Source organism: Thamnophis elegans, chromosome 6 (assembly GCF_009769535.1).
Source record: "Thamnophis elegans isolate rThaEle1 chromosome 6, rThaEle1.pri, whole genome shotgun sequence".
NCBI lineage: Eukaryota > Metazoa > Chordata > Lepidosauria > Squamata > Colubridae > Thamnophis > Thamnophis elegans.
The window spans coordinates 3643945-3657078 of record NC_045546.1 but is presented as its reverse complement, the minus strand read 5'-3'; the positions used below and the strand labels follow the sequence as shown (position 1 = coordinate 3657078).

Genomic DNA, 13134 nt, shown 5'->3' with positions numbered 1-13134 from the left:
GATCTTTTCTCTTTGCGTTGGGTAGACTGGGTCGTAGGGATGTGGGCTGGCCCCTTACATTTTCTAGGACAGCCTTGCGGGTCGGATCTGACCATATCCCGCACCCAGGTCTGGAGATTTGACACCCCTGGTATAATCCATTCTCCCCCTTCCCAAGACACTAAGCCTGTGAGCTTTGACTTAATAAGAGCCGAGGTGGCCCAGTGGTTAGAGTGCAGTACTGCAGGCCACTTCAGCTGACTGCTATCTGTAGTTCGGCGGTTCAAATCTCACCGGCTCAAGGTTGACTCAGCCTCCCATCCTTCCGAGGTGGGTGAAATGAGGACCCGGATTGTTGTTGGGGGCAATATGCTGACTCTGTAAACCGCTTAGAGAGGGCTGAAAGCCCTATGAAGCGGTATATAAGTCTAACTGCTATTGCTATTGCTATTGCCTTATTTAATAGGCTGTGTTCTGACCCAGCCTTAGCAGAAACAAGAAAGATTCCTTGTCAGGAAAACCCCCTCTTTATTTATCTCCTGTGAATTAATGGCATTCACACACCGAAAAGTGCAGGCAATAGTCCTTCAAAGAGTTAACTGCAGTAACAGACCTTATCAGTTCCTTGCCATAATTGCAAGGCCTTGAGCTCCCAGCAGAAAGCTTGCAAATTAAATTCTGAAGAACTGTTGTCTTCTATGACCACCACTCCCCTTTCCTTCTATTTAATCCCCAGCCGGGGAGCGGCCATTCAGCATCCACGTGTGCTTTGCTTCCCGAGCCGACTCCTTGTCCTCCGTTGTTCTCCTCTCCTAACAGCTCTGCACATACGTGCATCTGGAACAGGCCCCGTAGTTCTTCCTCCTCACTCACAGCAACCTCCAAAGGCAGCTGCATCTCCAGTGGCTGGGAAATGTCGGGCAGCTCTGTCTCTGTCTCAGTGTCCAACACTGAGCATCCATCAGAACCTTCCCCAGGCCCCAGAACTGGCCCAAGTTCTTCCCCAACCTCCTCATGGGCCCAGTCTGCTACCAGCCCCACTGGTAGCTGGCGAGACACATCAGGCTGCATTCTATCCAACGTAGCTACTCCAGTTGTGTTGAGGTTACTACCTTATCTCCAACAGCCTGGCAGATGTACCACTACAACCACCCCAACATGATGGAAGACCTTCCTTCTCAAACAGAATTTACACACAATGTTAAAAAGATTTTGGGATTCCAGAAAGAGTCCAGAGAAGGGCAACAAAGATATGAGGGGACTGGAGACTAAAACATATGAAGAACGGTTGCAGGAACTGGGTAGGTCTAGTTTAATGAAAAGAAGGACTAGGGGAGACATGATAGCAGTCTTCCGATATCTTGGGGGCTGCCGCAAAGAAGAGGGAGTCAAACTATTCTCCAGAACCACCTGAGGGCAGAACAAGAAGCAATGGGTGGAAACTAATCAAGAAGAGAAGCAACTTAGAAATGAGGAGAAATTTCCTGACAGTGAGAACAATTAATCAGTGGAACAACCTGCCTCCAGAAGTTGTGAATGCTCCAATAATGGAAGTCTTTAAGAAGAGATTGGATGACCATTTGTCAGAAATGTTATTATAGGGTTTCCTGCCTGAGCAGGAGGTTGGCCTAGAAGACCCCCCCAACGTCTCTTCCAACTCTTGTTATTCTATTCCAAGGTCCAGTTTTGTTGTATACATGATGTACAGTGATAATAAAAGCTATACTACAGTATGTCCAAGCACCCAAAAACATTCAGACTTGTTTGGGTTAAGCCAAAGCCCATTTTCCCCCACCCATTCACCCGCTTCTAGGCTTATGGTGGGTTTCTCTCTCTTTCTGGAGTGGTAGCTAATAAACCATTATTAAAACCATTTGCGAATGTTGTGCAAATTCTCACATTGCTCATTTTGCAGCCCGTTAACTGGATTTTTGATATCTCTCTGCGGCTCCTAAGTGGTTTTCTGACTGGCATGTTATTTATTTTAAGTTCAAAGTTACTCTAATGCTTTCTGTATTGGAACTGTATTTGTGCTACAGCCTGAATAAGCTCCTTTTCGATGAAAACTGATTTTTCAGTCCTCTTGGATTGGGAATAAAGATTATTTCATTGTCATCCTAAAACATTTTGCTCCTTAATTCAGAGCCCAACACATAACGTAACAGTCCCGATTTCAAATCCTGCTCTAATTTAATGGCTTCTTTCCTTTCTCTTTGTGAAAAGAGAAAAGGATGTAGATGTGACTATATTTTTTAAAAAAATTCCCATTAACTGCAGAGAGTCTAATTTTTAAATACAGGTAGTCCTCGGCTTATGACCATAATTGAGCTCAAAATTTCTGTTGCTAACCGAGACATTTGTTCATTGTAGTTTGCCCCATTTTACAACCTTGCTAGTCACGGTTGTTAAGTGAATCACTGCGGTTGTTAAGTTGATCACGTGGTGAGGTGAATCCAGTTTCCCCGTTGACTTTGCTTGTTGGAAGGTGGCAAAAGGGGATCATGTGACCCTGGGACACCGCAATGGTCATAAAACTGAGTCAATTGCCAAATGTTTGAATTCCGATCATGTGGCCATGAGGATGCTGCAACGCTTGTAATTGTGAAAACTGGTCATATGTCACTTTTTTTAGTGCCCTTGCAAGTTTGAACGGTCACTAAGTGAATTGTTGTAAGTTAAGGACTACCTGTATGGAAATTCATTGAGTAGGTTTCCGTTAGTTTCCTCCGCTTCAGAGAAACATCTAACATTTCCCTGTATTTGGTTTATTTCTTATTTATTGAGAAAGGAAGTACCATATTTTTCGGACTATAAGATGCACCGGAGCATAAGACGCACCATGATTTTGAAGAGGTAATTTTTTTAAAAAAAGTTTTTGCACTCTGCAGGCCTCCCAAACCCTCTGCATGCCTCATTTTTTTGGGGGGGGGGCATATAGAGCTTTGGGAAGCTTGTAGAGTGCTACTGGGGGCTGCCCCCCCCCAATGGGCCATTTTTTGAAAAAAGGGGGGCATGCAGAGCTCTTAAGAGTGCTCCTGGGGACTGGGGGGGGGAGCAAAAATGAGAAAAAAAACAGCCCGTTTTTCACAAAAATGGCCCCCTTTGCAAAAATGGATGTGCAGAGGCTTTGGGAGGCTTGTACAGTGCTCCTGGGGGCTGGGATGGGGCAAAAGCGAGCAAAAATGGCCTGTTTTTAGCTCATTTTGCCCCTCCCCAGACCCCAAGAGGACTCCGGAAGCCTCCTAAAGGGGGCGGGGTTTCAGTAGGCCAAAAATGCTGTATTCAGTGTATAATACGCACCCAGATTTTCACCCTCTTTTTTGAGGGAAAAGGGTGTGTCTTATACTCCGAAAAATGGTAACGCATAAAATCGGAAGGGACCTGCATACCACCCATTGCAGCATCCCCATGGTCATGTGATCAAAATTCAGACAATGGCAACTGACTCATATTTATGACGGGTTACAGGCTCCCGGAGTCATGTGATTGCTTTTTGTGACTTTCTGACAAGCAAAGACCACAAGGAAGCCAGATTCACAATAATCGGGTTAACCAACTTAACATCTTCAGTGATTCCCTTAACAACAGTGATCTCCTTTTGTGACCAAACTCCATGGGAAAGCCGGATTCATTTAACAACCATGTATCTAACTGAACAACTGCAGTGATTCACTTAACCGTAATGGCACAGAAGGTTGTAAAATGGAGCAAAACTCACCTGATGTCTTGCTTAGCAACTGAAATGTTGGGCTCGGTTGCGGTTGTAAGTCGAGAACTACCTGTACTCCAATGCAGGAGGCTATACAGAAACCTCTTAACTCCTTGCCGCCATCTATTTGCACAATCTGATTTTTTTTTCCCATCGCAAATAGGACTTTCGTGCTGAATTACTTAGTATTAGCATAGCCTTTATTGTCATTGTACAAAATAAATACAACGAAATTGGTTTTAGCTCACTGGTGCAATTCATGGCAACAAATACAAATGACATAAATAATATAAAGAATAATCCCAATGCAAGTAATTAGCGGAAAAGAAAAAAGAAAGAACTAGAAAACTAGTCGTGTGTTTTCGCTCGTGCATGCAGTGATTGTGGTTGTGTTTAAGAGTCTGACAGCCCAAGGATAGAAACTATTTTTAAACCTACTTGCCAGCCCTTAAGAGAATACAGGTTGTCTTTTACTTACAACAGTTCATTTAATGACTTTAAAGTTGCAACAGTAGTGGAAAAGTGACTTAGGACCATTTTTCACACTTAACAACCAACGCAGCATCCTCACAGTCACGAGATAAAAATTCAGACACTTGGCAACTGACTTATAGCATCCTGGGCTAATGCGATCCCCTTTTGTGACTTTCTGTCAGTAGGAAAGCTCAGATTTGGGTTTCCCCAGTTGTGCCAACACGGTTCACCGACAAATGCGCGATAGACATATGCATGACGACAAAACCGTGATGTCAAAAGCGCGCCCACAAAAGCGCGCCAACAAATGCGCGCCGACAAAATCACGTCATCAACAAACTACATAGTGGGACGCGTAAACGTACGTTTTAACCCTAACCCTAATTGTGCTTTTGTTGGCGTGTTTTTGACGGCGCAGTTTTGATGGCGCAGCATATGTCAATCGCGCAATTGTTGGGTTACGTGCCAACGCGACTCTCTCTATAAATTGGAACTTTGAGCAATACTTTGCCTTGGACTCTGATTTAATTTTGGATGTTATTTGGAACCCTGACATTAGGTTCACTTGGCAGCTGGGTGACTAACTGAACAACGGTTCACTTAACAACAGTGGCAAGAAAGGTCGTAAAATGGGGCAAAACTCACTTAACAAACTTAACATTCATAGGTGAGTTAGAATTGCCCGTAGGCATTGCCATATACCATGTTTCCCCCAAAATAAGACCCAACCGGAAAATTAACCCAGCCAGACGGATGCATTTCGTTACCGTATTTCCCCGAAAATAAGACATAATCAGAAAATAAGTTTCCACCACAAAACCGCGGTCGACTAAAGCGTGCTCGACGAAACCGCGTACCTGACGTCATCACAGCGCGACGAAAAAAGCACGCTGTGAGCGGTAAAGCTAAAATTAACGCGTAAACCTAAACCTAACTCCCCGAAACCTAACCCTAAACCTAACCCTAAACCTAACCCTAAACCTAACCCTTAACCTAACGCTAAACCTAACGCTAACCCTTAACCTAACCCTAACGCTTAACCTAACCCTAAACCTAACCCTTAACCTAACCCTAAACCTAACCCTTACCTTAATGTGAATCGGCTTGCTTTAAAAGCGCTTTTTAAAGCGCCCTTTTTTCTCCGCGGTCGTATTTGTCGCGCTGCTGATGACGTCAGGTACGCGCTTTAATCGGGCGCGCTTTAGTGGACCGCGGTTTTGTCGTGCCACGGAAAATAAGGCCCAATGCGCCTTTTGGAGCAAAAATTAAGATAAGACCCGGTCTGATTTTGGGGGGAACACAGTTCCTATGCTGTGAAGGGTTTGACGGGTAAGCAGATGGCTGCAGGCTGATGTGCACACCTCCCAAATCCCAACATGGCGATGTGTGGAGATGCGTGTCCTGCATGCTGATTGGTCGATCCAACTTCCTCTTGGGACGTGGGTAGCAGGCAAGAGCACATACAAGCAGCACAATGGACTAGATAGCTATAAATGCAATATCTATGCACGCATCCCTGAATGACAGAGGCACACATTCACACATTCCTGACATGAAGTAACAGTCTAATCCAGACTTCCAAGGACTCCCCAGCAAGCCAAGATTTCCCCGGAGTGACAAAAACACACTGCAATGCCCTGATGGCAGCTCCATCCCTTATGTATTTGTGCGCAGTGTTCTAACATATGTACACAACCGGTGGAGAGAGTGTCATTTGCTGCCCTCTCTCCTCTGTAGATACTTATGGCCCATTAGCTGAATTGGTGGTGTAGAAGTCTGTGGGGACAATTAACCACCGTAATGAGAAGAGACATCAAATGCCAGAAAGAAATCTCAGTGCATTTTTTGTCACAAAGTCATCTTAAGACACACACACACACACACAAGTGTTTATATTTCATATTGCCATAGTGATTTTTTTTTCCAGCTAAAAGGAATTAACAATGATCTCAAGGTTGTTTTTTTTTCCTTGGAGGAAGGTAATTAATGAAATTCCTCTTAATTATGTCATAAACCCACATAAAGTCTTCTTTGCCATATTGTTACCAGTGGATGAATATCCATAGTATATTGGGGAGTGGGTGTATACACATACACACACTATGCATGTGTGTGGGGGTGTGTGTATGAATGTACGTGTGTGTAGGTACACACACACACACACACACACACACACACAGTAAAGGTTCCCCTCACTCATATGTGCTAGTCGTTTCTGGGGTAACATCTCATTTTCTAATCACAAATTTATTGGGGTTCCTGTTAAAAGGATTAGGATTTGACAGCCCAAGTGCAAGAGGAAAATGTCATCCTCCCTTCCAGTAAAAGGTTAAGGTTCCCCTCGCACCTATGTGCTAGTCGTTCCCGATTCTAGGGGGAGGTGCTCATCTCTGTTTTAAAGCCGAAGAGCCAGGGCTGTCCAAAGACATCTCCGTGGTCATGTGGCCGGCATGACTAAATGTTGAAGGTGCACTGAACGCTTTTTCCTTCTCACCAAAAGTGGTCCCTATTTTTCTACTTGCATTTTTTTTACATGCTTTTGAATTGCTAGGTTGGCAGAAGCTGGGACAAATAATGGGAGCTCACTCCGTTACGCAGCACTAGGGATTCAAACCGCTGAACTGCCGACCTTTCTGATTGACAAGCTCAGCGTCTTAGCCACTGAGCCACCGCATCCCTACATACATACATACATACCTACTTACTTACTTACTTACATACATACATAATGTGTGGCGTATTCATCAGTAGCAATAGCACTTAGACTTATATACAGGTAGTCCTTGACTTACAACAGTTCACTTAGTGACCGAAGTTACAGGAGCACCGAAAAAAGTGAATTACGACCATTTTTCACGCTTTTCACCACCTCTAATATATATTACATAAACATGACACAAATAAATACAAAGGGATGCATATACCGCATATGTTATATGACCCATGAAACCCAGGTTTCCAAGAAGAAGAAAACCTTCCAAAAAGGTTTCCAGCAAGAAGATGGTTCTCAAAATTGGCTAAGCCTTGGTTGAGTGATGCGAGTGAAAGGAAAGCCACGGTTTAGGAGTCCTCGTGTCCAAACTAGGTGTGCGCGCGACAGCTGCCCTGCTCTGATATTCTGGAATTCAAACCTAACTTCGCCTAAGTAAATTTTTCATTAAATGGTGATGGTGGCAGCGGTCCTTAGTGAATCAATCTCTTAATAAAAGATGTAAACCTTGGCTGGTCGATCTGTATTCTTTGGGTAAACAGGGCTAGCATGGTAGCACTAGAACAGAGGTGGGTTCCTGCCAGTTCTAACCTCTTCTATAGAAGAGGTTCCACAAATCTACAGTGCCGTTTAGAACCGGTTCCAGCTCCCTCCCCCCGCCCGTCCACACAACATCAGGATGAAGAGCAAGAGGAGGAATTCTGGGAGTTGAAGTCTTAAAGCTGTCAAGTTTGAACACCCCTGGGATTTTTTTCCTAAAGGGTTAGGGGTGCAAGGATCTTGTAACTTGACAGCTTTAAGACTTGTATACTTCAATGCCAGAGTTCCTGAGCCAACATGACTGGAGGAGGAATTCTGGGAGTTGAAGTCCACAAGCCTTAAAGCTGTCAGGTTTGAAGACCCTTGGGGGGGTTGTTTCTAAAGGATTAGGGGTGCAAGGGTCTCGTAACTTGACAGCTTTAAGACTTGCACACTTCAATGCCAGAGTTCCTGAGCCAACATGACTGGAGGAGGAATTCTGGGAGTTGAAGTCCACAAGTCTTAAAGCTGTCAAGTTTGAACACCCCTGGCGGTTTTTTCCTAAAGGGTTAGGGGAGCAAAGGTCTAGTAACTTGACAGCTTTAAGACTTGCATGCTTCAAATGCCAGAGTTCCTGAGCCAACATTTTGGTTGCTAAGCAAGAGCGTTGTTAAGTGAGTTTCACCACATTTTACAAGTTGGCCATGCCCACCCAGTCACATGACTGCCAAGCCACTCTCACTTGGTCGCATGGCTGGCAAGCCACTCCCACCCAGTCACATGGCCGGCAAACCACTCCCACAAAGTAGGCCACACCTACAGAAGAGGTTCTAAAACCTTTTGAAACCCACCACTGCACTAGAGGTTCTTGGTTTTGGACCAGGTGGTCAAGGCAAGGCAGGCCTTTAGAGCAGAGGTCCCCAGCCCGTGGACTGGCATGGGGCCGTAGCATGCCAGAAACCAGGCCACATAAACAAACCTCCTCACCCGTAGGATACAGGCAGCACACAAAACCCCACCCTTTCTGGCCCGCGAAAAAACTTCTCTCCACAGAACCGGTCCCTGGTGCCCAAATGATTCAGGGGGGCCACCGCGTTAGAGAGTCCTTTACTGTCCTTTAGGAGAGGTTCAACAAACCAGCCCTCCAACGACCAGTAAAATTCCACCCTCAGCCCTTCTCCCCCTCCCCAAACAACAGCCCCTGTTTTACCGGGAAAGTCCGCCAGGCCAAGTCCAGGCATATGAGGTGGCTAGTCCTCGGGCCAACGACAAGAAACAAGGAAGGGATAAGGTAAGACTTAACGGCAGTCCTTAAAGCAAGGCCAAAAGGCAGGAGCCAAAGCCACAAAGCCAATTGTTCCCGGCACAGAGTAACTCCCCATGGCTACGTGTTAAGTTGCTCCATCCCCCAGGTGTTCCTTGTGAGGAAGGGTGGGGCGGCCTCCTCCCGAGTAGCCTTGCAGCCCTTCTCTGGGCCGTCCCCCTCTACTCCTCCGTTGCCCTTGGAAGGAGTGGAGGAGGCAGCTGTTCCTCATCAGAGGAGATTGGCTACCTATCAGCACCGCAGCCTTGTCAGCAGCTGATCCTCCCCTGGGTCTGTGAAGGCAGGCAGCTCTCCGTCTGGTCAACCACTTCCCCCAAGGCACCAGCATGGTCCTCAATCCCGGCCTCTGCAAACAGGCCAATCCCTGTCAGATGGTCCCATTTGCTCCTCCTCTTTGCAAACTCCCATTCCTTCTAACACTGATGATGTTACCTAGTTAGGTAATGAAACGCCTGCAAGAAAACAACCCAGCTCAGACAGCATGAAGGATTCCTTGTCTATCTTTGAAGCAAAAGTGCTGCTGTTGTTAACAACAACCTCCTCCTCCTCCTCCTCCTCCTCCTCCTCCTCCTCCTCCTCCAGTCCTCTCCCACTTCCTTCTGGCACTGATGATGTTACCTGGTTTTGTAATGGAATGTCTGCAAGAAAACCACCAAGCTCAGAGAGCTCCAAGGACCCCACAGTCCTCCTCCATCATCATCATTATTCAGCTATAATTATCCTAATTCTGAAAGAATCTTTTTTCTGTAGCGGCAGCTCAAAGATAAGCTTCCTTTCATATCAGTAGATGCATTCCTTCGTACTAATGACGAAGCATTCCCACGGTGGTGCAGAAGCATGTGAAAAAAGTTATAAAAAAGTTTATAACTGGCTTTTAGCTTTGTAACGCATAAATTGTATACAAGACCATCTACTTTTTTTCAGCAAGTCTTCAAGTGGAATATGGGGCAAGGTTGTATTTTAAAATGGGACGTGGGCGTGCAGGAAGTCCTCTCCATTTGTGAAATATTTTGGGAAAAAGAACACATCTGTGAACTTTTACAGTCAGTATAAATGTGAATTAAGCACTGGTTTCGTCAGTGAATGGAAACCCAACTTAAGCTAATTTTTCAAACCAGTATGCCAAGGGCTTGTCAAACTCCCTAATGAATTAATCGGCCCCAAACTGCCAAATGTGAATTGAAGGAAACCAAAGATTATTATTTTTGGTGGTGGAAGGGTGGCATGCGTAAGATATATGTGTTAGAACTAACAAGATACCAAAAAGCAGAGTTGATAAGTGTTTGTGTAACAGTAAACACCCGACCAGAGATGATTACAAATCCCACTTTGTAAGGAGTTGCACAAATGCTGAGAAATGGAATCCCTGTGTTCACCGACAAATTTAACACAAGGACCCGTGTGTCGGCTATTTCGAGAATTTCTCTTGCTCTGAATTTCTTCCACAGCTTTGAGTGGAAATTCTGTTCTGACCTGAGCTTTCCCAGCAGCACGAAGCCAAGTCCTCGTCCCGATAAAACTTTTATTTAATTTACAGTGAATTCCTCTCCAGCAAAAGTCTTTCATCTCCCACAATCTTTCAAGATAGGTCACAATTACCAACCTTTATCAGGCTTGGAGAGCGGCCGGGCCGATATCTTTCAGACGCCGCAATACTTGGCAAGAATGCAAGAAGGAACTAATTGTCTCCTGCAAACTCCACTCCCCTTTCGCTCCTCTTTTATTCCCTGTGGGAGGGGCCATTCACCGTCCACCTGTGGCCTTACTCCCAAGTCGACTCTTGTTCCTTAGCTGTTCCCTTCGTCTAGCAACTCTGTGCATGCGCACACCGGGAACAGGCTCCAGCTGTTCTTCTGCCTCACTGATCTCCGACTCTGAAAGCAGCTGATAACTGTTGGATGGTCCTGGCCCCCTCTCTGCCTCCGACACAGAGCCCTCATCAGAGCCTTCCCCAGACTCCAGGACTGGCCCAGGTTCCTCCGCAACCACCTCACTGTCCGAATCTGCTACCAGCACAACAAATTCTGCAGACTAGTCCAGCCTATCTGGAGGGTAGTTGTGTCCCTTATGAAGTTGTGTCCCTTATCAAATGACCCGAGTCACAATTGCACACTTGTGAGAGAAAACTAACAGTAGTATCTGAACGGTTATCGTTCTTAACCACAGCTTTTATCTAATGGCCCAAAGTTAGGGTCCAGGAGCACCCCCAGATCTTGGGTGATTATCTAGTTTTAAAAGCAACAATAACTGGGGGGGGGGGAGCAAAAATCATTTCTGAATCAGTTCAGACTTCATTTTTACCTGTTAAGCCTGAGCTACAGAGAAAGAAATGGCAAAAGGAAGAAATGGCTGAAATCTCGCCGCACTGCCCATTCACCCAGTGTTATTGTTGTGCCTTCACCCTCCAGAAGCCTTCGGGCTTGTTCTCCATTTCCCACAATTTGCCAGAGAACTACGGCAGGAGATAGTTATTGTTGCCAGGGCCCTGTTTGTGCTGTTCCCACCGGTCTTTCATAAAGCTGCATGAAACAGGAGATGCGAGAAAGAAAGAAAGAAGGAAGGAAGGAAGAAAGAAGAAAGAAAGAAAGAAAAAAGAAAGAAAGAAAGAAAGAAAGACAGAAATTTAGCTTTTCGTAGCGGCTGCTCATCCAGGAAGAGGTTACTTGCAGTAAGTTTAAATAGCCGAAGGTGTTCGCCGTGTCATTTAGCTTCTCGTTGACTTTTCAGCCTTGGGTTGGTCGTCTGTGAAAAGGGGATGGTGTAAAATGTCAGACATTTTGGAAAGGGTTCAGCATGATGGGGCCGAGCAGTCAAGTTGAAAATGCATTTCTTCGTTTGTTATCAGGGAACAATTTGATTTTTGATTTCTTTTCTTCCAGGTCTATTCCAAACTGGGGCATTTGCCATGGGCAGTTGGAAAACAGGGATTTGCCAAGTTGATAATATCGCATAGAGGATGGATGGGTGGATGGGTGGATGGATGGATGAATTAGACACCGTCAAGTTCTTTTTTGAGTCCTATCGATCACAAGGACAGATTTTCTCCATGATGATCTGTCCCCAACACTAACATATTCTGTGGGGGTGTGTGAGAGAGACGGAGGGAAGAAAAGGAAAGGAAGGGAGGATGAAGGAAAGAAGAGGAAGGAAGGGGAGGGAGGGAAAAGGAAAGAAGGAAGGAAGGGGAAATGGTGCGGGAAAAGGAAGGAAGAAGGAAGGAAGAGGAGGGAGGGTGGGAAAAGGAAGGGAGGGAAGAAAAAAGAAATAAATAAAGAAAGAAGAGGAAGGAAGGGGAGGGAGGGAAAAGGAAGGAAGAAGGAAGGGGAGGGTGGGAAAAGGAAGGGAGGGAAGAAAGAAAAAGAAGAAGGAAGCGGAGGGAGGAAGGAGGAAAGAAGAGGAAGAAAGAGGAGGGAGGGAGGGAAAAGGAAGGAAGAAGGAAGAGAGGGCAGGAAAAGGAAGGGAAGGAAGAAAGGAAAGAAGAGGAAGGAAGGGCAGGGAGGGAAAAGGAAGGAAGAAGGAAGGGGAGGGAGGACAGCAAAAGGAAGGGAAGGAAGAAAGAAGGAAAGAAGAGGAAGGGAGGGGAGGGAGGAAAAAGGAAGGCAGATGGCAGGAAGGGGAGGGAGGGTGGCAAAAAGAAGGGAAGGAAGAAAGAAGGGGAAGGAAGGAAGGGGAGGGAGAGAGGGAAAAGGAAGAAGGGAAGGAATGCTTTATGAGATTTTTCAGCGTCATCTTGAGAATACAGGTAGTCCTGTATAGGACTAGTGCAGCCTTCCCATAAAGTCACAAAAGGGGATCTCATGGCCAGTTAGGTGACTGCTTGCAAGTGGAGGACTTTCGGTTAATAACAAAGAGCTTGTAGTCCTCAACTTGCCACTGTTCATTTAGTGACCGTTCAAAGTTACAACGGCGCTGAAAAAAGGGGCTTGTGGCCGTTTTTCCACGCTTACGATCTTTGCAGCATCCCCATGATCATGGGATCAAAATTCAGCCACTTGGCAACTGACTCATATTTACGACGGTTGCTCTGTTCTGGAGTTATGTGATGGGCTTTGGCGACCTTCTGAATAGCCAAGTCAATGGGGAAGCCAGATTCGCTTAACAGCCGTGTGACTGACTTATCAACAGCAGTGATTCACTTAACAGCTGTTGCAAGAAAGGCCACAAAACCGGGCAAAACTCATTTAACCAGTGTCTCACTTAACAACAGAAATTTCCGGCTCAGTTGTGGTCGTAAGTCAAGGACTACCTGTATTTTTATACTCCTGGCTGCTAAATCAATAAATGCTCGAAAGTGGAAATCCTGAATATATTTTATCATCGAACAATTGGTGTGATTCCCTGTGAATAGATGTTCTTAGAAAACTTACTAATAAAATTAGAATATTATCTTCTTAGAACGATGAATCTCATTTTAATTAT

At 45.5% G+C, this 13134-nt stretch overlaps 1 protein-coding gene across 1 annotated transcript in view; it reads left to right on the top strand.

Annotated features, from left to right (window-relative positions):
* LOC116510231 (remodeling and spacing factor 1-like) overlaps positions 1-13134 on the top strand; it is a 40894-nt gene that overhangs the window by 15892 nt on the left and 11868 nt on the right.